The sequence below is a fragment of the Trichosurus vulpecula genome, chromosome 1 (genome assembly GCF_011100635.1).
Source record: "Trichosurus vulpecula isolate mTriVul1 chromosome 1, mTriVul1.pri, whole genome shotgun sequence".
Taxonomy (NCBI): domain Eukaryota; kingdom Metazoa; phylum Chordata; class Mammalia; order Diprotodontia; family Phalangeridae; genus Trichosurus; species Trichosurus vulpecula.
In genome coordinates, this window is record NC_050573.1 from 47210437 (window position 1) to 47236415 (window position 25979).

Sequence of the window (25979 nt, forward strand, 5' to 3'; positions counted from 1 at the left end):
TCTGCTAAGGCTGTTTCCATCTTGGTCAAGTCTATTGCTCCTTGAGGGTAGGGAATGTTTTTGCCTTTCTTTGTGTCCCCAGAGTTTAGCACAGTGCCTCACATACAGTAAGTGCTTAATAAATGCTTGCTGATTGACTGCCAGCCACAAACTTGCTGTGTGATGTGAGGGAAGTCATTCTATCATTGGGCCTCAGTTTCCCTTTCGTTCCAATGAGGGGGCTGGTGCAGATGATCCTTCAGGTGCCTTCCAGTTTTGATATTGCATGATTCTAGAATGGTATGTCAGTCAGCTAACAGATATTAAGCACCTACTATGTGTAAAGCACTGTGCCAAGCACGGTTGATACAAAGGCAACAAAAACCCATCCCTGCTCCCAAGCAGCTCACAGTCTGATGGTGGAGACAACAAGCAAACTACATACAAACAAGATGTGGACTATATAAACTGAAGATAATCGAAAAGGCACTAGCCTTGAGAGAGATTTGGAAAGGCTTCTTGTAAAAGGTGAGATTTTAGATGGAACTTGAAAAAAGCGAGGGGAGCCAGGAGCTGGACATAAAAAAGGAAAAAGTCTCTAGCATGAGGGGGTAGCCAGTAAAAATGAACAAAGTTGGGGGAAGGAGTGTCATATATGAAGAAGGACGGATAGCAGAATATGGGGGAGGTGTAAAAAGACTGAAAAAGTAGGAAGGGGCCAGGTCATAAAGGGCTTTGAAAGCCAAACAGGATTTTATTTTTGACCCTGGGGGTAACAACGAGCCACTAAAGTTTATTGTAAAAGGAGGCAACATGGTCAGACTTGTGCTTTAGAACATTGATTTGACAGCTGAGTAAAGAGGATGGATGGAGTAGGAAGAGACCTGAGGCAAGGATTCCATTCAGAAAGCTATTGCAGTTGTCCAGGGTTAGGTGATAAGGGCTGCAGCAGGGTGGTAGCAGTCACTGGCATAGAAGAGGAAGGGGTGTATATGAAAGTTATTCCAAAGGCAGAATCAACAGAGCTTGGAAACAGATCAGATATAGAGGGTGAGAAAGAGTGAAAAGTTGAGGATGATGAGGCCTAGGTTGAGAGCCTCTGTGGGTAGAAGAACAGTGGTACCCCTTGACAAGTAATTGTGAAATTAGAAAAAGAGGAGGGTTTAGGGGAAAAAAAATAATGAGTTCCATTTAGAACATGTTAAATTTAAAATGTCTCCAGGACCTTGAGTTCAAAATGTCCCATAGGCAGTTGGAGATGTGAGACTGAAGATCAAGAAAGGAGTTGTTCAGTCATATCTCACTCTTCCTGATCCATTTGGGGTTTTCTTGGCAAAGGTACTGGAGTGGTTTGCCATTTCCTTCTCTAGTTCATTTTATAGATGAGGAAACTGAGACATACAGGGTTAAATGACTTGGACAAGGTCACACAGATAGTATCTGAGGCCTTATTTGAACTCACAAAGATGAGTCTTCCTGACTCCAGGCCTAGCACTCTATCCACTATGCCACCTAGGTACCCTAAAAGAGGAATTAAGGTAGGATAAATATATCTGAGAATTAGCTAGATAGAGATGATGGCCGAATTCAGGGGAGATGAGATTGCCAAATCAAATAGTATAGACAGAAAAGATAAGCGGGCTACACACAGTTAATGGGAATGTCCTGAAGTTCCAGCCAAAGCAACTTAAAAGTAACAGTCAGATAGGTAGGAGAAAAAATAACTAGTGTAGTCCAAGTCCCACAATCCATTGGGATGGGAAATTGTCATCACTGGTGGAGATAAAAGCCTTGTCACTGCATGAAGGGTAAGGTAGAGTTGGTGAGAGCAAAAGAAGAGGAGAGCTCCAGCCTCTTCAGACTTCCTTAAAGTCCTTCAGTCTCTTTGGGCACATCTGACTTCCAGCTTCAAGAAAGAAAATGGATGGTGTCGATCTCACTTTAGGTTGCTGAACACAGACTCAGACTCTGGGAAGAAGCCAACATGAAAAGAGCCAGCGGTCTCCATCATGCCCCTGTCCCCAGCTGGCTATACTAGAGACTGGGGGAATTTTCCCTTTGGGTGAGATCAAGGACTTTTTCTCTTGGTTGAACAGGCATCTCACTCTCAATGGGAAAATTCCTTTGCTCTGTATTGTCTGGCATATATTCTCCTACATATAGTTCTCTGATTTCTGTTTTGCTAATGATTTAGCTAAGTGGATTTCTTTGTCACTTCCTATGTGGAACTGGTATTCGGTGGGAAGGAAGTCAAGCCTTGGATGTGAAGCTTGGGTCCTCCTTTTTCCATTAATTGTGATCAGAAATTTAGCTTGAACCTGAAAGTTACATCCCCCAAATTGATAATATTTAAGGGAGCAGATAGGTATAATTCTAACCCAGGATACCCTCTCTCTGAGGAGGGTAGAGTGGCCAAGCTTCTGACCCCAACCTCCTGCTTCCCCTCTTGGAAGGAATTAGTGTCCCATGGAGAAGGAGCAGAGAGAAGAAGCTACAGATGTCCACTTTGCCTCTCTTCAAGCCACACGATGACCCCATTCTACATGTAGGGGACTGCTTTGCTACACCAGAAAGGACAAAGTATCCAGAAGAGGGTAATCTATAATGTTAAAGGCTACAATGCTCAAGAATTATGAGAACTGAGGAAAGGTCATTCTATTTGGCAATTAAGAGAGAGAGAGCAGTGGTAACTTTGGAGAGAGCAGTTTCAGTTGAATGAAGAGGTCAGAATTTAGACTGTAAACAGCAAAGAAGAAAGTGAGAGGAAAGGAAGTGGAGGCACCTATTGTGGATGGCTTTTTAAGAAGTTTAGCCACAAAAGGGAGCAGAGATATAGGACAATAGCTAACAGAGATGGTTGGACCAGGTGAGGGCTTCCTGAGGTTTGGGCACTCTGTAGACAGTAGGGAAGCTACTAATAGAGAGGGAAAGATTGATCACAAGTGAAAAAGTGGGCAATCTATTGGAGAAGACAGGTTTGAATGGGGTCACTTGTGCAGGTAGAGAGGCTTGTCTTGGCAAGTTGTGTTACACCTACCTGAGTCACACCTCTTCATATGACACAGGGATAAAGGAGGCGATAGTGGCAGAAAGCATCTGGGAGATGGGAGATGGGAAAGAAAGGAGAAGAGGGAGATCTCAGGAAAAGGCCTCTGTTTTTTTCATTGAAATGTGAGTCAAAGTTCTCAGCTAGGGGACGAGTCATGAGAGGTTTGAAAAAGCTGCTGTGAAGAGTAGGATAGTGAATAATGATAGGTTCAGCATGTTTGTTACCTCAACTCTGGAGACTCTGGCGTTCAACCCTAAATCGATCCAATCAAAATGCAAAGGCAGAGGAAGTATTTGCCAAAAGCACCTGTGTCCAGTTTGGATTGACCCTCCCCAAATGAAGGAAGGAATAAATAGACAAATTAAGCCCTTACTATGTGCCAAGAGCTATGATAAGCACTCAGGATACAAATAGAAAAGTAAAGACAATCTTTGTCCCAAAGAACTTACTTTCTAATAGGGTGAGAAAAAATATAAGGGGAAGTGGTAGCCAGGTAAGGGTATGTTGGTTTGAAAAGTCACAGGGCTAGTGAGTAGAAAAGAGTAGGAAAGAGATAGAATTTTCTAATAGTAAAAACGCATTTTTTCAGTTAACAAGTATTTATTTTCTCTCCCTCCAGTCTATTGGTAAAAAAATAAAAAATAAAAAACAAAACGAAACCCTTGTTACAAATGTGCAAAATAAATCCCCACATTGACCACATCCATTAATGTGTGTCTCATTCGATATGTTCTGTCCTTCATCTCTCTGTCAGGAGATGAATAGCATTCTTTATCATAGGTCCCCTGGAATCGTGATCAGTCGTTATATTGATCAGAGGTCTTAAGTCTTTCAAAGCTGCTTTTCTTTAGAATGTTGTCGTTATCATGTAAATTGTTCTCTTGGTTCTGCTCACTTTACTCTACACCACTTCACAGAAGTCTTCCTAGGTTTTTCTGAAACCATCCCTTCCATCATTTCCTAAGACATCCAGGTGATACAGCAATAGAGTTCTTGCCCCAGAGCGAGGAAGACCTAAGTTCAAATCTGGCCTCAGACACGTTTTTAATGGAAAAAACTTTATTTCAATAAAATTGCTTTGTTGTGTTTTCCTAATTATTTTATTTTATGCATTTTGACTTTTATCTTTAATTTGTGAAATAAAACAAGCATTTCCATAACATAGTAGAATAATAAAAAGATAATTGCACATGAAACTGCAAATCTATTATGTACAACCTGCTACGCCTTTTAAATATATCATAAATTTATCATGTAAATTTTTTCCCTTCCCACCCTACTGTCTACCACCAGACACAAATGTGTGTGTGTGTTTGTGTGTATGTGTGGTGTGTGTGTATAACATCATTCTATACATTCTACTATTTATCAGTTCTTTCTCTGGATGCAGATAGCATCTTTCTTCATATGTCCTTTATAGTTGATTTGGGCATTTATAATAGTCAAAATAAACAGACAAATTTGAGTGACTTAATCACTCAAAGTTGTTCCTAGTACAATCTTGCTGTCACTATATGCAGCGTTCTCTTGGTTCTACTCATTTCCTTCTTCATTATTTTGTGCAAGTCTATTCATGTTTTTCTAAAATCATTGAGTTCATCATGTCTCATAGCACAGTAGTATTCCATCATAGTCATTTACCACAACTTGCTCAGTCGTTCCCCAGTTGATGGGCATCCCTGCAAATTCCACTTCTTTGCCACCACAAAGAAAGTGGCTATAAATATTTTAGAACATATAAGTTCAGACGCTTACTAGCTGTGTGAGCATCGGCAAGTCACTTAACTTCTGTTTGCCTCAGTTTCTTCAACTGCAAAAATGAGGATAATAATAGTACCTACCTCTCAGGATTTCCATGAAGGTCAAATAATACTTGTAAAGGGCACTGTGCCAAACATAGTGCCTGGCACACAGTATGTGCTTAATAAATGCTTTTTCCCTTCCTATGGCACAATAGTATTCCATTACATTCATATACCATAATTTGTTCAGCCATTCCCCAGCTGATGGGCACCCACTTAGTTTCCAGTTCTTTGCCACTACAAAAAGAGCTGCTATAAATACTTTTGTACTTACAGGTCCCTTTCCTCTCTCCTTAATCTCTTTAGGGAATAGGCATAGTAGTGATATTGCTGGGTCAATGGGTACATACAGTTTAGTGATTTTGGAGGCATAATTCCAAATTGCTTTCCAGAAATTATCTCTCCATATTGTTATGAGGAGCACATGAAATAATATACTTAAAGCACTGAACCAATTTACAGCTCCACCAACAATGCATTATTGCACGTATCTTCTCACAGCCCCTCCAACATTTGTCATTTTCATTTTTCATAAATTGCCAATATGATTGGTGTGAAGTAGAACCTTGGAGTTCCAAGACAGCATTTATTTGATTATAGTTCCAGAACTGAAAAAATGATGGTGGGAGGGAAAGACAGAAGAGGGTTGTCTTCTAGGGCATGGTCTTTGGTCTGGCTCATGGGCAATTGGAGAGATGGCCAAAGAATAAAGTGGAGTGTGACTGGAGCCATCTGAATATAGTGGACCACATCAGTCTGGGTAGTAAGAGGCCCAGGGCAGAAATTCCAGAACTGGAAGGGTCAAGTCCCCCAGGGCATGATCTCCACTATCTTGGTACTAGGAAAAGCAGCTGCAGAAAGATGGCCATGGATTATTGTGAATCAACTTCAGGCAACTTGAATATTGAAATAAAGTTTCAAAGAGCATAGAGCAATGGAAAGGGTGTCATTCTTGGAGTCAGGAAAAACTTGGGTCCAAACCCTGTCTCTAACACTCACTAGCTCATGAACAACTCCCTCAACCTCTTTTTGAACCTCAGTTTTTTCATCTATAAAATAGGGATAAAAACAATTGTAGTAACTACCTCCCTAAATTGCTGACAATCACAAGATAATATATTTAAAGCACCTTGCATACCTTAATGTGCTAGGTGGAGATCAGCCATTATAGTTATTTATGTGAAGGATAGTAGGAATCCAGAGAACAGGAAGTCATTCAGTTTGGCTGGAGTGAAGGGAAGATGAAGGGGAACAGTGGGAGACAAAGTTGGAAAGAGAGACTAGGGACATATAATGGGAAGCCCTGAAAGTAGGCTGATGAGTTTGGACTTTATTCTGAAAGCAGTGAAGATCATGACAACATTAAATTAATATATTAACTCTCTTCAGGTGTTTGGAATCTTTCTTGATTCCCCACCTTTCCCTTCCCATCCCCCTTTCCCAATGGCACCTGTCCCAATACTTTCAGTAGTGATTTAAGTTATAACTGACCTAACTGACCTACTCAGAAAAGGCCAAGAATGTTCACAACAGATAGATAGGACAGAGTAGGGGAGTATTGGGGGGACAACGATAGTTGTGATTGTGTAGAGACAAGCCCCATGATTGTCTACTATTGTAGGAGTAAAATGTGGCCTCTCTTCCCACCCTTGGATCAATTAACTATGTGCCCATCGGGGTCAGAACATGAGCTCATTGGGCTGACACCACTATCTTCCAAGGGGCCCTAATCCCCACTTTGGAGGACACTGCACTATGCAATACTTCCTCTCATACAAAATGTTTGCAAAGAAAACAAGGAAATTTTTAAGGAGAAACACAAATAACTATGAGAATCCAGAAAGGCTTCTTGTCGGACATGGTACTTTGCCTTGTGCAGAGTAATTTTTCAATAAATGGCCACTGAATTGAATTAAATTTAATTTAATTTTATCAGAGACCTTCTGGAGCCCCAGTGTCTTAACCCAAAGGAATAAGTCGCTAATGGCTCAGCACCATATGGGCAGCTGTATGTTCCCCCTGTGCATTAAGCTAGCCTTGGTTATACAGTTTCAAAGGGTTATAAGTCTGCTCCCAGGCTAGAGGTCTTCCTTGAGAAAACACAGTATTTCACCAAAAGAAAATGCCATCTGCAGAGACATATGCTTCTTGGCGCTCCATAAACAATAACGTTTTTCTGTCTTCAATCAGGCAATTTTTCCCACATCAAGAACCAATACTAAGCTGGAGTGCCACATTCAGAGACCCAAGGGCTCCACAAAGAGCCATGAGGGTACAAGCTGTTCTAGACCCATATGTCCAGAACTAAGCAGCATTATGCACTTTCCTGGAAGTTGGTGTTCATGTCAGGTCATCAGCTTGAGCAGCCCTCCTGGGATGTATGTTCCATTCAACTTTTGGCAAGGGAAGAGGGGAAAGCATCTGTTATAGCCATTTCAGAAGCAAAACTTAGCTTTCAGAAGAGGCCAAAAGGCAAACGATGAACCTCATAACATACCAGAGAACTCATTATAAAGTAGGCACTTATGGGTTTAGAATATTCCCAATGTCATGTTGCCAGGTCAACACTTGTGACTATAATTTTCAGGCTGGCTGATGGGAAAGAAATCAGAGATGGGTCCATGATTGTGATCACCCAGTTACGATCACCACCATCTTACTTCTGTTGGTCCTCATGCTGCCCTGGTCTCCCAACAGGCTCACAAAGCCCTTGGCTTTGCACCTCTGCAACGTACTTCCTCTGAGGTACTGTAGCTATCTAAGAAGGAAGGAAACCCAGGTCCTCTGACTCCAATCCAGCGCTCTTTCCATATACCATACTAAGAAGGGGAAGATCATTGATAACTGGAGAGCAGGCAACACTTTGCAGATGAGACGACAACTCCTAGGCTCAACCCTGAAGGAAAATAAGGATTCTGAGAGTCAGAGATGATGTGGACCATGATGGTGATGATAATACACTTCTGTTTATGTTATACTTTAAGATCTACAAAACACTTTGCATACATTATCTCATTGGAGCCTCATAACAACTAGTTATAATTATTATCCCCACTTTATAGATGAGGAAACTGATGCTCAGATTTTAAATGACATGAGATAAGGAGGGAGTGGATTCCAGGCATAGGGATATCCTATTCATAGGCACAGAATTAGGAGATGGACTGTTGAGTTTAGGGAATAGGAAGTACACCAAGGTGGCTACAACATATAGCATATTAAGGTTAATAATATGAAAGGGCCAGAAATTTAGTTTAGATCTAGAGAGTGAAGGGCTTCAAACAATAGGCTAAGGGATTTGGTTTGGGATTTGGTTTGGGTTTTCTTTTTCCTAGAGGCGATAGGGAACTATTAAAGACTTTTGAACATGAGAGTAACATGGTCTTCTTTAGGAAGATCATTTTGGTGGATGGATTAAAGAGGAAAGAGACTGAAAATGGAAGGACAAACTAGTAATCCTTAACTAGGGTATTTGCTTAATTACAGCTCTGTCACTGGCTCCATCCATGGCTGGAAAGAAGTTGCTTCATCTCAGGGCGGGGGGAGAGGTTCAGTTTCCCCATCTATACAAAAAAAAAAAGGTTGGACTAGATCAGAAATTCTTAACTTTTTGTGTCATAGACCCCTTTAGATATCTGGTGAAGTCTATAGACCCTTTCTCCAAATAATGTTTTTAAATGCAAAATATATAGGATCACAAAGGAAATCAATTACATTGAAATACAGTTATCAAAATATGTTTTTTAAGGTTACAGACCCTGGGTTAAGAATCTCTGACCAAGATGGCCACATAGGTCCCTTCTGCCTCTGATCTTCCATGATCCTGAAAGCTTATGTCCTCCCTCCAAATAGATTCCTGTTCTCTTTGCCTTTACCAAGTTGTGACAGGCAAACGGGGGCTCAGAGCCCCCAGGTGCAGTCAGTTGCCATGCTATCATTACCTTTCGGGAATAACCAGCCTCTCTGATGAGAGGCATCATGGAAAGTTAACTACGGGAAAAATTATTCCCTGTGGCCTTTGGAGCTCATTTGTACCTTTGATATTAAAGCCAGGATCACACATTTACATGGTTATGCTTAAAAATCAATTATTTCAACCCCTGAAAAAATAGCACAGTGACAAAATCGTGGGTGTGGCTAATTTCAAAGGTCACAGGAGAAGACTGAGAACACACAGGAGGAGAGGTGTTGAGTCCTGTGGGCTAAAGAGGTTGGAGCGCATGGCAGGGAGGGCCCAAGATGCTTCTGTCTCATCTTGCTCTGAAGCAAAGAGCCCATTTTCAAATCTGTGTTGGGGCTACCACTACCTCCAGGAGCCCAAACAGGGATGTACCCCAGTCATCAGTGAGTGGGTTGCCTCTGTACTTTTAAACTTTAACTTTCTAAAGGTATAATAGAGATTATCCAAACATTTTTTAAAAGCTTTTTTTTAGTTGGACATTGTTAATGTGATGCTGTCTCTTCTCTCCCATCTGTTTCTCTCTGTCTTTCTCTCTGTATCTCTGTCTCTCTCTCTTTCCCTCTCTCTCCCTCCCTCTGTCTCTCTCTCTGTCTCTGTCTGTCTGTCTCTCTCTCTCTTTCTCTCTCTCTCTCTACCTCCCTTCTTCCCTCCCTCCCTCCCTCTTTTTCTCTCCCTCTCTCCCTCCCTCTGTCTCTGTCTCTGTATGTCTGTCTGTCTGTCTATCTATCTCTCTCTCTCTCCCTCCCTCTACCCCCAACAGTTTGGTACAGAGGAAACAGCACTAAATTTACAGCACTGAATTTGAAGTTAAGGAGCCTCCCCTCCCAAAAATCACCTTACATTGATTGTATATGCTTATTATAGATGGTGGTCATGGTGGAGAAGACCAAAATGGCATCACTCTGTTGGGGTCAAGCAACAGTGTGTCCTGTAGCTGATCAGACCAGTATGAGCTTGGAATGCTCTACCCCAGGTTGGACACAAACAGTACACATGAACATTTGGAGTGGAAATGTCTCTAAATTTGTGCATCTCATGTTTCTTTTGAACTACTGCAATCCTGCTCTGCTCATAGAGCACAGTGCCTTATTCTTATAGAGAGACAACACAGAGAGGTTTAGAGAGAGCTAGTCTTGGCATCAGGAATACCTGGGTTCAAGGTCTTCCTCTGATACATCCTACTATGTAACTCTAAGCAAATCACACCCTTTCTGTACTCTTAGTGACTCTCTAAGATGCTATATTACAGGGACGCTCCTAACTGGCATTGATAGGAGTTTCCCCATCCAAAGAACCTTGATACCAATGAAATCATGAGTAATCCCAGTCTCTATTCTACGTACCTGTAGGTAAATATGTCACTTCCCCCCCAACAATGTGTGAGCTTCTTGAGAGCAGGGGCAGTCTCATTTTTGTTGTTGCAGCCCCAGCACCTAACAGAATGCCTTGCATGTAATAGACACTTAAGAAATCCCAATTCATTAGAGCATTTATTTTCATGGATCAAGCATCATTCTCTCCAGTCCTCTCCCTTAAAAATATAATCACCATCCTCACCCCACCACCACCACCCCCCAGGCTTTTTATCAATTACCATTATCTTCATGCAAATTTGTTTATCAGCCATTTTCCTCCCCAAGTGAAGGGGGGATGGAGGGATAAAATGGGGAGCAAAGAGCAAAGGAACAGGTGGGAGAAGCTCCAAGGGAATAATACTTTTGTATAATTCGAGAGCTGGCCTTGGCTCCCAGTAAACTGAGGAAAGGGGAAAGGCAGATAAATATCAGAAAGGAAATACCCAAGGAAGAGTAGAATGAGTAACGGGAAGGAACGGCCAATGCCCAGGGCCATTCACCCCATTTTTGGAAGGATTCTGATAAGCTAGAGAATATCCAAAGGAGGGTAGAGATGAGGCTTAAGACCATGCCATACAGCAATCCATTGAAGGAACCAAAGATGTTTACCCTGGAGAAGAGAATATTTAGGGAGAAGGTGATGACCGTTTTCAAGTTTTCAAAAGGCTGCCATGCTAAGGCAGTGAGTTGGTACTGCTGTACCCACAGGCCTAGAATGAAGAAGATCTAGGTTCAAATCCTGCTGCAGATACTTTCTAGCTGTGTAAATCATTTCACCCAGTCTAGTTTCCTCATGTGTAAAAAGAGGATAATAATAGCAATCTACCTCATGGGGTTGTTGTGAGGCTGAAATGAGATAGCACATGGAAAGTGCTTCACAAACTTTAAAGCACATTGGGCTTATTTTGCTTGGCCCCCAAAGAACAGAATGAGGAGCCAGAGTTGGAAATGGTAAAGGAAATAATGACTGGATATGGTGGAAGGAGCAATGGATTGGGGGTCATAGGACCTGGGTTCAAATCCAAGCTCTGCCATTTACTACTTGGTGACTTTGACCAAGACATTTATATTCCCTGTTGGGTTTCAAGTTCCATCTTGAGTTAAGAAAAAGGGCCACTAACATTTCTCCCTGCTATAAATGTATGATCCTATATATTGAAAAGAGGCAAATCCAGTCTTACTATATAGGCAAAAACTTCCCAAAAATAAAAGCCATTCCAAAGTAGTAGTAAATTCATCTCATTGAAGGTCCTTCAAGCCAAGCCTGGATGACCAGTTCTCAATGGTATAGCAAAAAGAATTCTTATCCAAATGCAGATTGGACCAGATGGCCTCTGAGGCTCCTTCAAACCTTGAGAATCTGTGTTTTTGAACAAAAAAAAAACCATAATAACAATAACTCACATTTCTAAGTACTTTCCTCATAGCAATGCTGTAAAGTAGGAAATACAAAGATTAAAATCTCCATTTTATTGATGCGAGATTGAGTCTTAGAGAAAGTAAACAATTTGCCCATAGGCACAGAGCTAGTATCAGAGACCAGATGGGAACTGAAGTTTCCGTGTTCTTGTATTACTGTTTCTCTAATAAAATCCCATATGGATCAGTCGGGGAATTAGTTATTACCACAGACAGAGTCACCTCTATTTACAGTACCACAACTAAATAGAGCAATAGATGGAATGCCAGGCTAGAAGTCAGGAAGACTCTTCTTCCTGAGTTCAAATCCAACCTCAGACACTGCCTAGCTGTGTGACCCTGGGCAAATCACTTCACCCTGTTTGCCTCAGTTTCCTCACCTGTAAAATGGGCTGGAGAAGGAAACGGCCAACTACTCCAGTATCTTTGCCAAGAAAACCCCAACTGGGGTTATGAAGAGTCAGACATGAGTGAAACGACTGAACAACATAACAGGCATCCCAAGGAGGAAGGCAAGAGGAGAGCACAAGATGACACAAAAGGAAGAGGGAGATAGCATAGTATAAAGCAAGACACCATCCCTTCCTTGGGGAACCAAGACTTACCAGGCAAGATATTACCAGTAGTGTGACTTTGGTCAGTCAGTCAATAAGCACTTATTAAGTGCTTACTATTTGCCAGACACTGTGTGGTAAGCACTGGGGATAAAAAAAAGGCCTAAACACAATAGGTGCTTAACAAGTATTTGTTTGTTGGGGAAAGGCAATATAAAGATATGACCAGTCAATTAGGAATTAGTCAGAAGTGACTTGTGAGTTTAGATCAGGGTTTCTTTTAGCAAACTGGCAAAGAGACCTGATGCTGCCTTAAATTTCTGATCTCAAGGGCAGGCTATGATTCCTGGAAACTTCTCCACCTACATAAAAGCTCGCTCCCACCTTTTGAACAGGGTATTGTCCCACAGATTCCCAAATGTCCACACCACAGTCAGATTACACACACCCTTATTGGTCTTCCCTTATTGGCCTAGTGGACAGAGACTGGAACACAAGAGACTTTGACTCTCAAGCTTCAGGGCTAGTGAATTCTGGTACTTATCCCCCTTCACTCACTTCTTAAAGAGACCTATTAACTGAATGGGCATTTCCTCACTCAAAGTCAGAACCTGAAAAGGCCTTAGCCTAAAAGGGCCAGGGTCTCCCATTGCATCCTGGGCCATCTCCAGTCATCCTGATGAATATCAGGCCACTGGACCCAGATGGCTCTGGAGGAGAAAGTGAGGCTGGTGACCTTGCACAGCCCTCCCTCACTCAAATCAAAATCAACTGCAAGTCATGTCATCATCTCCCTGATGTCATGGTCCTCTTCAAAAACACAAGGACAAACACAACCACCTATCCTCAAATGCTGACAAGTCTCTGAAGGGATAACAAAATATTTAATCCACTCATTGGATTTAGGATTTGGAAAAGGCCTTAGAGATTATCTAATCTAATTGAATCCCCTTATTTATAAATGAGAAACTGAAGATCATAGAGGTTAAATGACTTTTCCAAGGTCACACAGCCAGTGATTTGAACACATGCCCTCTGACTCTGAATCCATAATTCTTTCCACTCCAATTTACAAAAAAAGTCTTCCCTTGCCTGACTATGCCAGGGGGCATCTTCCATTACAAACACAGAGAAGTCACTCAGGAACAAGAAATTCTTAGTGGGGGTGGGGGAAAAGACATACCCAGGAGAGGAGCCTCCACCATTGAATAAGAAAAAGTTTGATGCACCAAGCCCATGTATTTTTAATCGAGGTATTTCAAAAGCCATTCTCAGGTTATTGGTGGCGAATTCACCCTAAGAGCTAGAGCCAGAGAAAGGCAATCAGGCAGTGGGCCTGAATGCTGCATTCAGCAGCTGCTGGGCTGTTTGACATGGGCCTCCTGCAGGCTTCTGGAAAAAGGAAAGACTCTGACATATCTCACTGAAGAGAGGCATGCCTTTGCTGGAGTCAGGGGGAAGAGGTGCTCAAAGCTACAATGCCCCCCAGTACCATAGACAGGCTTGGGGGAAATGAAATCAGCTTTGCAAAGGTACATTTCACTGGATAATAAGACATTACTCCATCCCTCTAAATATGGAGCAGGAGCTGGTATCAGAGGTGCTTGAAAGAATCTTTGTGGTTAGTCATTTTTCTCAACTGATGTGTTTATTTCCTAAAGGAATCCCAGAGAGAATCAGGCAAACCCAATAAACACTAGGAAATATCATTTAATCTGAGCCAGTGAAATGCTAACCAGGTGAGGCTATAAATCCTGGAGCAGGTGACTGCCCCAGGGCAGCTACAGGGACCCTGGCTATAAAGCACATATGCCTCAGGAAAGTAAACCATATCCCCCCACTGCCCAGAAACCCACAGGGCACCTCTATAGCTATAATTCAGCAAATCTACATGTGACAAAGGGAAGATTCCTTTCCCTGACACCAGCCTTAGGCTCATATGGTTAAAGCCTCTGAATCAACACTTGGCTTCTCTGTCTGTGGCCTCCCTCAGATGCATCTGGTCAGCACGGCAGGGTATGGTGATTTGCATGGTCTTGGGACATCCACCAAATCAGAAATGTCAAAGCCCTGTGGATGGGACTTTTTATGCCTTTAAGTGATGTAATATCAATTAAGGTGGGACTTTTTTACTGTTTTCTCTTTTGGAGCACTTGTTTAATCAAGTGCCCTTAATGAGTCTGGCCTTTGTTTCTTTGATTAAATTAGGAGTCTTTGATGACCTCCTTGCCTCAAGGGAAAGCCTGGTTTGCACAGGTTTGAGTGACATGTTTGTGATGCCAGAGACTCTTTAGGCCATGTGGGTTTGAGTCCCATGTTTGTGAAGCTTTTAGGTCACATGGGTTTGAGACGCACATTGTGCCGCCCTTTGACCCTGAACAAGATATATAAACCCAGAGGTTGGCATTCTCCCTTGGGGGCTCTCAGTCACTGGAAGAGTGGCATGGAACTCTGGCAGCTGCTTTAAGAACCCCCTGGCTCGTAAACCCAGATGTTGGTGCTTTCCTGGTAACTATGAATTGTGATTTGGTCTGTTTATATTGTGTATGTTTGTAACTTGTTTGTATTTGCTCTGAAGTTCAGGGTGCTGGCTTTTCCTCCTGAACTAAGTGAATGATATTTGTATGTTGGATTAAAGTGAGATTGTTAACCCTTTAACGTTGCTTTCCTTAGTAAAATGGATAAAAGAACTTGTGCTGCAGCATTCTTGTTGGGCTTGTGTTGGTCTTTCACCTCCACAACAGCTGCTAGCCGAATTGTTGCTAGAGGTGACCAGGAAGCTGCTGTTAAGGGAGACAGGAGTCAATCAGAGTCTGGGGCAGCTTCATTGTCTTTTAAGGAAAACTAATCTGTATTGTGCAGATATGGGGAACCCTGGATTAGATGATGTCATATTTTAAGAACTGGAAGAGGCCTTAGAACTCATTGAAGCAGGGTAGTACCCTGGCTATAGCCCAGGTTGGGAAGTCAGAGGAGCTGAGTTCATCTCTCACCTCTGATGCTTACTACCCATGAGAGCTTGGAGGATTCACGCTATTAATTGGTGCCTTTAGCTCTAAAATGGGGGGCATAGGCTAGATGGCCTTTGGTGTCCATTCCTGCTACGATCCATGGACCCCCTGATTCAACAGCTGAGGAAACTATGAGGTTAAGGGACTGCTCCAAGTTATACGTTAGGAAGTAGCGGAGTTGGGATTCAAACCCAAGTGCTCTGAGTTCAAAACCAGTTCTCTTTTCCTCTGTACCAAGCTGCCTCTTCTACCAGGGGCCCCGATGTCATTGTCAGCCTTTTCTCCTTTCTTTCCATTTTCCTTCAGCATGAGCACATGCACACACACACACACACACACACGCAGTCACACACACATATACACACATGTTCATTTGCATTCTTTTGCCCAGCACTTAGCCCAGTGCCTGGCACTCAACAAACACTTATTTCATATTATTATTATTATTATTATTATTATTATTATTATTGTTAATGCTATCAGCTCCTTGAGAGCATGGACCATCTTTTGCCTTTTTCTGTATCCCCAGCATCTAGCACAATACCTGGCACATGTTGTTCAGTCATTTTTTCAGTTGTGTCTGACTCTTCACAACCCCATTTGGGTTTTCTTGGCAAAAATACTGGAGTGGTTTTGCCATTTCCTTCTCCAGCTCATTTCACAGGTGAGGAAACTGAGGCAAGTAGGGTTAAGTGACTTGGCCAAGGTCACACAGCTAGTAAGTGGCACATAGTAGGTGCTTAATAAATGTATATTGACTAACACACACATATTTCCATATGCACATTCACACATAAAGGCATACATTAAACTACCAGATGCTGTGTTTCTACCCCAGGGCGATCCTTAAGAAATACTGACCCAACAACACCCAGCATTTTAATTCCCTATAGTTGCTCAATGTTTTTAGCATTTCCAATACACCTTCATCCACACATATGATCTTGTTTGATTCTTGCAATAGTAACTCTGTGAGATGTGTAGAGCAGGCATTATTAACCCCATCGGAAGGAAGATATTTGACAGTGTTAATATCTGGATGAGAAGGCTCAGGAGAGACGTGACTGCTGCCTTCAAGTATCTGAGGGGCTGGCACGCAGAAGAGTGATTTGACTTTTTCTGCCTGGCCCCAGAGGCCAGAACTAGGAATTAGATGGGATGTGGAAAGAGGCCAATTTAAACTTGGTGTAAAAAAAATTTTTTTAAGCCCTAACATTTAGAGCTATTCAGAAGTGGAATGGGTTGCCTCGGAAAGCAGCAGATTCTCCTTCCCAGCCCTTTTAGCAAGGTCTGCATGACCACTTGTCCGACATGTAGTGATGATTATTTTTCAGGTCTCAATTCAACTAGATGATTTTGGAGATCTTGGAAAGAGCCCCTGCTCATGAGTAAAATGCCCTGGGTTCAAATCCCACCTTTGATGAAAAGATACTATGTATGCTCTCTGTAACTACATCTCCCTCCCAGAGTTCTTAGGGGTAACCCTGAGGGGCTAGAGTGTCTCTTTTCTAAACAGATAAAATAAAATACTAATTAATAATAATTCTAGCATGCTTAGTACAGTGCCTGGCACATCATAAGCCTACATAAATGTTAGCTTTTATTATTCTTATTACTATTAACACTGTTGGCTCAAGCCTCCGTTCTGGGATGTTCCCCCTACTTTCAGCCATGAATGATTAATGCTACAATTCTATTTGACCAACTAACACCAATTAGCTTTTACAAAGAGATAGTTGCTTTGAGGATAGGGTAGGAATAGAAGTACAAATGTTTCCCCTCAACACTTTGGGGGCACACTCTTCCCTTTACCACCTCAGTCTCTGAGGAAGGTGGACTCAGATGTAAGCAGTTTCTATACAGCACTGGTCCCACCAAGTTCATGTCTGAAAGTAGCATCACTGCCAGATAAATCCTCACCCCAGCTACAACCAGATTAGTAAAGGTAAATACTCAGTCCTTGGAGTATTAATGCTGGGATGGCCAGAAAATCCGTCCTGAACAAAAATGTAAAAGTTATTCTTAGCACATGGGCCCTACAGAAACAGGCCGTGGGTCAGAGTTGGCCCATGGGCCATAGCTCTTGGATTCTCAAATGGCTCGCTTCTCTCACTTTTTGCAATTCACAAGTTCATAGCCCTCAACTTCCTTCACTTAAAACGAGCCCCCAAAATGCCGAGGAGGGCAAAGAACCAAGGCTCATATTCACAGGGCCATACTTCGGCCTGGGGTGGAGAAAAGACCTGAAGCCTCTCCCCGACAGCAATGTCTCATCAAACACATCTGGCAAGAACAAGTCAGCTCAAAAGATGTCAAGTCAAGAGAAAAAGATCAAGACCCAAGTAATGGCTTCTGAAATCCTGCCTAAGCAATTTATCAACTGTATGACTCTGGGTAAGTCACTTGGCCTCTCTCATAATCACTTTCATCATCTACAAAATGGAGACCATAATAGTAGCACCTATCTCCCAAGGATTGTTGTGAGGATCACATGAGATCATGTATTAAAATGTGGTATAAATGTAAGAGCATTGAGGACAAGACTGTCTTTATTTTTTTGTTTGTTTGCTTTTATTTTTTTTAAATTAGTATCTCCAGGACTTAGTACTGGGCTTGACACACTGTAAATACTTAATAAATACTCCTTCATTCATTGCCTCATTCATTTTGGAGAGGGTGGAGCACTACAGGACCGGGAAGAACTCACCTTGGGCAAGACATTTTAACCTCCTTAGGTCTCAGTTGCCTCACCCGTAAAATGAGGAGATTGGACCAAATAGCCTCTCAAGTGCTTTCCAGCTCTAAATCTACCATCGGGCAACTTCCTATGTTAACTAATTATTCATAGTTTTGAATATCAGCTCCTTGAGAGCAGGGACTCTTTAACTTTTTTGCCTTTGTCTCACCAGTGCCTAGAATGGTACCTGGCACATAGTCCCCTGATTAATAAATGCTTTGGGATTAATTGACTTATTGTTGCTAACGAGCTGCTAAGCCTCTCCCCCTTCCCCTCCCCCTGACCACCACACCCTAGTTACATCTCTGAGAAAGGCCTGGGTTAGAGGGTCTGTATTGTTTGCCATTCCACTTGGCCTTTCTTCCTGAAGTTATTTGATACCAGTACAGCTCTGCCAGCGACGTTCTTGGGCTTCTTAGCATTCGCAGCACAGTCTCGCTGAGATTCTCCCTGGGCCTCAGAAAAGGTTCTCCCCCTATCAGCCACAAATCTGACTGCAGTGGAACAGGCTTGCATTGAAATGAGTCCATGGAAAGAGGAGAGAATGAAGGGTCTGAAAATTCTATTTGGTTATGTCTCTATCCTCTGGCTTTACTGCCAAGTTTTTAACACCACTGGCTCCCGCTCGCTGAAGAGCAAAACAACCTGAATCAGCTAGGGAGAGTTCGTTCCTGGCATGGAATTCCTGACAGATAGCTCTTCTGTGGACTGGGCCCATCATTTCCCAGCGCTCACAGAAATCAGATTAAGAAAGGAGGCATTTGGGATTCCAAGAAGAAACAGAGAGCATAGTTGTGTATTCATTGGGATCCACCCAGGGTTACTTACTGGAATGCAGCATGTTGGGGTGAGAGAGAGGACTCAGCACATTCCCGTACCTACTGAGAGCTTCTCCAAAGAAGTGGGGGTTCCAAGAGATCACTGTCCTACCCCCATGGAAATGGAAAAGGACTCTATTTATCTGCTTTGCACACAGCTCTCTTTGGAGAATTATGGACTGTTTGTTAAGCCTGTATGAGCTGAGGATCCATCTGATGGGGATCAGAAATGCAAAAAACAAAAATGGATGCACTGAGGTGAATGAGCAAAGAAGGGGGGAGGAGGCAAAAGAAATCACCAGCCTGGTGATCTGAGATTCATCCGCATAGAGATGATCACTGAGACCATGGGAGCTGATGAGATCACCAAAGGAAATAGTCTAACCGAGCGCCGGGACAGAACACTGGGAGTCATCCACGGGCAGCGGGCGCGGCCTGAATGAAAACCCAGTCCCTCAAAGTCTGCCTGAGCCTTTCACACCAGGAGGAAAGTTCTGATGAAAGGATCACCCCTCACTGGGCACATGAAACCTTTCCAGGTCACCCCAGCTGCTGCTGCTCTTTCCCTACATTGATTTTGCATTTATTCTGTGTCCATATATACTTACATGTTGTTGTTCAGTCTTTTCCGTCATGTCTGACTTTCCGTGACCCATTTGGGGTCTTCTTGGCAAAGACACTGGAGTGGTTTGTCATTTCCTTCTCCAGCTCATTTTACAGATGAGGAAACTGAGGCAAACAGGGTGAAGTGACTTGCCCAGGGTCACAAAGCTAGGAAGTGTCTGAGGTCACATTTGAACTCAGGTCTTCCTGACTCCTGGCCCGGTACTCTATCTACTACTCTACCAAGCTGCCCAATTATTCATGTACATGTCTATATAAGAAGCTAAGAGGTTCCGTGGACATAGCACCAGATTTGGTGTCAGAAAGACCTGAGTTTGAATTGAGCTTCAGACATCTAACCAGATGTGTGACCCTGGGCAAGTCATTTAACCTTTCTGTGCCTCGGTTTCTCCAGATGTAAAATGGGGATAATGATAATAGCACCTAATTTTCGGGACTGTTGTGCTGACAAATGAGCTAACACATGGAAAGCATTTTGCAAACCTTAAAGGTATATATATAAAATGTATGTGTGTGTATATATATATATATACACACATATATATGTATGTGTGTGCATGTATATATTATATATATAGTATATATATATAATATATACACATACACACACATACCCCCTACCTACTGTTGTGATGGTGGTGGTGTTTTCTCCACCATTACAATGTTGGCTCCTTGAGAATAGGAATTATTTTGTTTCATTCTCTGCATTTGTCTCACTTGGGTCCAACACAGTGTTCAGCACATAGAAGGTGCTTAATAAATGTTTGTTGATTGGCTGAAACTCCTCCTGAACTTTCTGTAAGGCGCCGGAAAGATGGATACCTTCACTCTTCCTCCTACCCACCCCCCATCTCTGCTTCCTTTTGTTGTCTTCCCCCATCAGAACGTAAGCTCCTTGAGGGCAGTGACTGTGTCTCTTTCTGCTTGTATTTCTAAGTGCTCAGTAAATGCCTCTTGACTTGGCCTGATTAATCAGAGGTCTTCAAGCCGGGTGCCCATTTGTAGGGCATGTTACTGTGAGGATTCCTTTCAGGTTGAACTAGGTAGTCTCAGAGTTCATTTCCAACTCTAAAAATTGTGATTTTGTGAATGTGTCACATAAGGGAAAGAGACTTTGCAACCCTCAGAGTCCCAGCTTCATAGGGTTGTAATTCACAAAATTTAGAATCGCAGAATCTCAGAGGTGGCAGGCAACTTTAAACTTCATCAGGTTCAAGCCCTGTCTAACGAAACAGTCCTTCTCCAGCATCCTTGACAAATGGCCACCCAGTCTTTGGAGACCTCCAGGGAGGAGAGGCCTACTGCCTCCCAAGGCAGACCATCCCGCTTTGGGACAGCTCTGAATCTGCCTCTCTGATGCTTCCATCCATTGCCTCAGGTCCCCCTTCCACTCAATAGCTTCAAATGTTTGGTAACAGCCCTCACATGAGCTGAGTCTTCTCTTCTCCAGTCCCTTCAACTGATCCTTGTATGGCCCTGTCTTCAGCCCTCTCGCCACCTGGGTCACCCTCCTTGGGACAGTCTCCAGTTTCTCAAGGTCCTTCTTATAATGTAGTAATAATAGTAATAATTAATAATAATAATAATAACCAGCATTTATATAATAATTTAAGATTTGCAGAGCACTGTGCATATGTTATGTCGTTTGAAACAACCCTAGGACATAGGTGCTATTATTATCCCCATTTTCAAGTGGGGAAACTGAGGCAAAGGTCAACTAAGTGTCTGATGCAGGATTTAAACTCAGTTCTTCCTGACTATAAATCTAGTGCTCTAACCACTATACCACCTAGATATGAACACAATACCCTAAGCATGGTATCGTACAAGGCTGGGCAGAGCACAACAGGACTAATACCGCCAATGTTCTAGATGTTAGAGTTTATCCCCTCTCTCTTTATGATGGGGCCTCTCTCTTGTCCCATCCTGGCCTCACTCCCCTCAAACAGCTCCCAGCTTGTCTGTTTTTACGCTGAAGTCTCCTTCCCTGTGAAATCTCTGCCCACCAAATCTTAGATCAATATGTGATTGCAATTAGTACATCATTAAGTCAAGCCTTGAAAGCACCAGGAAACATTTGTGATTATTCAATCGAGGACACCAAACCCTTTCTTGCTCATCCTGGCAGCTTTTCTCTGCTATAACATAAAATCCAATACCAGAACCACAGCTAATAAATCTGAGTGCAGAGCATCCCTGCTGGGCTGCAGGTATATCGAATGTCAGAAAGATAACATTCCCCGGCTCCACATGTTCCTTGCCCATGCCCCCATCCCTTACTGGTAACCTATGTTACCCCTAAATGTGGAGTAGGGGGCAAGGGGGAGGGGATCTTTCTTCTTATTTATCTTACCTTGCTGTGCTTTTTAAATTATATGTGTCCCAGTTGAGAAGGTGACATAGGGAGCAGAATGCTATATTTAGAAATTCAGAAGACTTGGGTTCAAATCTTTCTCGGATACTTACTAGTTACGTGCCATTTAACCTTTCTGTACCTCACCTTCCTCATCTGTAAAATGAGGGTCTTGAACTCAGTGGCCTCTAAAGTCCTTTTATTCTATAATCATATGCTCCTATGGTTGAGGGTTCAAAAAAAGGCAAATATTGGTAGGAGATTACGAACTCATTCTACCTGCTTCTTTTCCAGATGAGGAAATGGAGATCTGACTTTTTAGTCCTTGGGTTTTATTTATTATGGGATCAGGGGCCATCATCAGGCATCTTGATCTATGTCTTGCCACTGGACTCCCATGACTCTGGAGGAGACAGCGAGGTTGGTGACTTTGTGCAGCTCCGCCTCACTTAAATCCAGTTTTCTTGCAAGTCAAGACATCATCCTCCTGATGTCACCGGTCCTCTTTGAGAACAGTAACCATTATGGGATCTCAGATTTGGAGCGAGAAGGGACTTTTGAGACTACTGTGTTCATGTCGCCCATTTTTCAGACGAGAAGGTGTACTTTTGTACATGCCCGCTCCCTCTCAGGTTGGGTGGGTTAAAGAGACCATGATGAGATGAGCCTTGAGTCCGGATGAACATGGGAGAGATCCAGACAGACAAGAGACTAAAGCAAAAGCAGCATTCAGGAAAAAGCCCAGAAAGGTTCCACATAAGTATTTCCTTTGGTGCCTGCTGTCCCTCCAGTCTTCTAGTTGGGCCAGAGAAGAGTTCAGACCGCAAACATAAAGGTACTCTGCACCGTCAGTCCAGGTTATTTCCCTAAATAATAATACCAACAATAACTTAGCATTTATTATATGCCTGGCACTTCATAATTATTGTGATCCTCACCATGCCCCAGGGCGATAAGAGCCACTATTACCCACTTTTGCAGACAAGGAAACCGAGGCAGAGGTTAAGTGACTTACCCAGGGTCACACAGCTATTAGGTGTCTGAGGTCATATTTGAGCTCAGGTCTCCCTGACTCTAGGCTTGGCACTCTATCCCCTGAACCACCTGCTGCCCCAATTTCATTTAGCTTCCCACGTTTCTGTTGTTGAGTCTTTTCAGCTGCGTCTAACTCTTTGTGACCCCATTTGGGGTTTTCTTGGCAAAGGTACTGGAGAGGTTCGCCATTTCCTTTTCCAGCTCATTTTCCAGATGAGGAAACTGAGGCAAACAGGGTGAAGCGACTTGCCCAGGGTCACACAGCTAGTCAGTGTCTGAGGTCACATTTGAACTCAAGGCTTCCTTACTCCCGGCTGAACACTACACCCATTTCACCATCTAGTTACTCATAGCTTCTCACACTGTATTTCCCACATAACTGTTTACCAATCACCACCATCCTTGCTCTGCTCCTCCACTTCTACACACACACACACAGAGTCACACTTATCAACTTCTGCCAGAAAAGTCCTACCATGGAGACTCAGTTTTTCTTATAAAAAGAGCTTTTCTTACTACAGAAAGACATCCAGGCGTTCTATCAGTGGTCACTCTTTATTGGAAACCTAAGGACAGCCTCGGGACTACAGGAAGACAATGCTCAATGGAACAGGAAGGCAACATGGAATAGTAGCTTAAGCATTTATTAAGTGCTTACCATGTGTCAGCTGCTGTGCCCAGTGGTGGAAATGCATACGAAAGCACAACACTGCCTTCAGGGTCAACTAGTCCTATGTCGTCAGATGAAGAAATTGAGGCTCAACTGGGGGGAAAGACTTACCCAAGGTCACAAAATTCAAACCCAGAGCCAGAGTTCTTTCTGTTTTACCACACTGCCTGGTCAAGAGGATTCCCCCTCCCCCCAAGATCAATCACACCTTTCCTACTTCGTTGCTAGAAAAACCTGACTCAGATGCAAAACCCAGCAAGTGAGGAAGGCGTGCAGGACAACTAATGGAAGTTGACATTTCTGCCACATCCTCCTCTTCAGCTCTGATTAAGGACTCCTGAGCCAGCCTCCTCTTTAAGAATCCCATTTACTGAAACCAGAAGGGCCCCCTCCAGATCATAATATGCACGCCTTTCTCACACTCTTCTCTCTCATCTTCCCCTCACACAACCCTTCCCCCCTTTCCCTGCAAGCTGCAGGTCAGGAGACCCCTTTGGCACGAAGCCTTTCCCCATCCCCTCAGCTTCTCTTGCTCTCCCTCCCTCCATCCCTCCCAACTCTTCACCCACTTTGGAGGTGAACAGAATAAGTATTTATATAGTATCTACTATGTACCAAGTACTATGCTAAGGGCTTTTACAAATATTTTCTCATCTGATCCTCACAACAACCCTAAGAGGTTATTGTCCCCATTTTATAGTTGAAGAAACAGAGGCAGACAAAAGTTAAGTGACTAACCCAGGGTCATACAGCTAGAAAGTGTCTGTGGCTGAATTTGAACTCAGGTCTTCCTGACTCCAGTCCTACCCCTCTATCTAACGGGCTACTTAACTATGTCTATTTCATTTAGCTTCTCACAAACCACCACCATTCTTGTTTTGCTCCCCCACCCCAATCTGAACTTGGGTCTTCCAGATTCCAGGCCCAGGGCTCTATCCATTGTGCTGCTGGCTGCCTCTAAGTGGGGATTGTCTCATTTATTATATTTCTATTCCCTGCACCTGGCACAGAGCTACTTTTGATCGCTATTTGCTAAAGAATTGACTCCCCTGACCTCCCAGTGGGTGGGGGGGGGGGGCGATGGAACAATGATAACTGAGGCTCACCCTACTCAAAGTCATGCATAGCTGATCTAAATTTGGACCAGTTCAATACTCAATCTGAGCAGAGTGTTGCCTTCACACTTATTACATGCTTAACAAACTGGTCTTCTCACTGTTCCTTCTCATCCCCGTGTCTTTGTACTGACTCTCCCTGTACCCATGATCTCCTCCCTCTTCATCTCTACCTCTTAGAAGTCTTCTCTTCCTTCAGATCCTAGCTAAAGGGCCGACTTCTGCAGCAGGCCTTTCCTGATTCCTAGTTTACAGGAAGGATGGTATGTACAATGGGGCTCTGGACTAGGAGTCAGTAAGACTTGGGCTCAGATCCTCTCACTGAGCCCAGACAAGTGACTTAACTCACTTCTCTTAGATTCAGTTTCTTCATCTTTAAAATGAGGGGTTGGACCCAATGGCCTGTAGATTTCCTTCTAGCTCTGAATCTATGATCCTATGATTTCCCTCCCTAACCACTCTGCCTGTCCCCAGAAATTATTTCTTTGGCTTCTGTACCTTCACCTCCCCCTTTACAGTTTCTTTCTGTGTGCTGTCTTCTGCCATTAGACTGTAAGCTCCTCGAGGGCAGGGACTGTCTTTCTTTTTTATATTTGAATCCTCAGTGTTTAGCACAGGGCCTGGCATAGAGTAGGAGCTTAATAAATCTTCATCGACTGACTACATGTGTTCTTATGTGTGCTTATATGTATATATGTCTATATGTTGTTTTACCTGACAGAATATAAGCCCCCTCAAAAGCAGCACTGTTGCATTTCTATCTTTATATTCCTAGTGCATAGAGGAGCATCTATTGGTGCCTGGCATATAGTAAGCATTTAATCAATGCTTATTGGCTGGCTGCTTAGCATATTTTAGACACAATAAGTGGTTCTTGATCAATTAATAACCACAGTGGCTGAGCAGTGAGGAATAAACACAATAGCAAACCACATTTCTAAGGTTTACAAATTACCTTCCTCACAGCCCTCTGAGGGAGGTTAGATATACAGATATAGATACAGATACAGATATAGATATAGATACAGATACAGATATAGATATAGATACAGATACAGATATAGATGTAGATGTATACACACATATACATTTCTACACACATGACAACATATATATATATATATACATATAACATTGTTGTAACATATTGTATATATGTGTGCATATCTGGGTGTAGGTGTGTATGTGCACGTTTGCAAAAAGCTGCCAAATGTGACCACCAGGGGGTACTCTGGGTATTAGCCACACTGCCTAGTCTCAGTCAGGACCTTAGGGGCAGCCGACTGTCTCTTACTACACCATTCCCTCCTTCCCTTCGTGGCTGTCGATCAAAGTCTTCCCCCAAAGCATCTTTGTCTTGCTAAAATGTTTAATTGAATTAAGTAAGAGGGTAATAAAATGAAAGCAGCTGAGCCCAGCATTTCAGAAATGACAACCGTTGCAACTGCCTTGTCCCTTTCCCCTGCCCCTCCCAGTACATAGAAAGCTGGGCCTGAA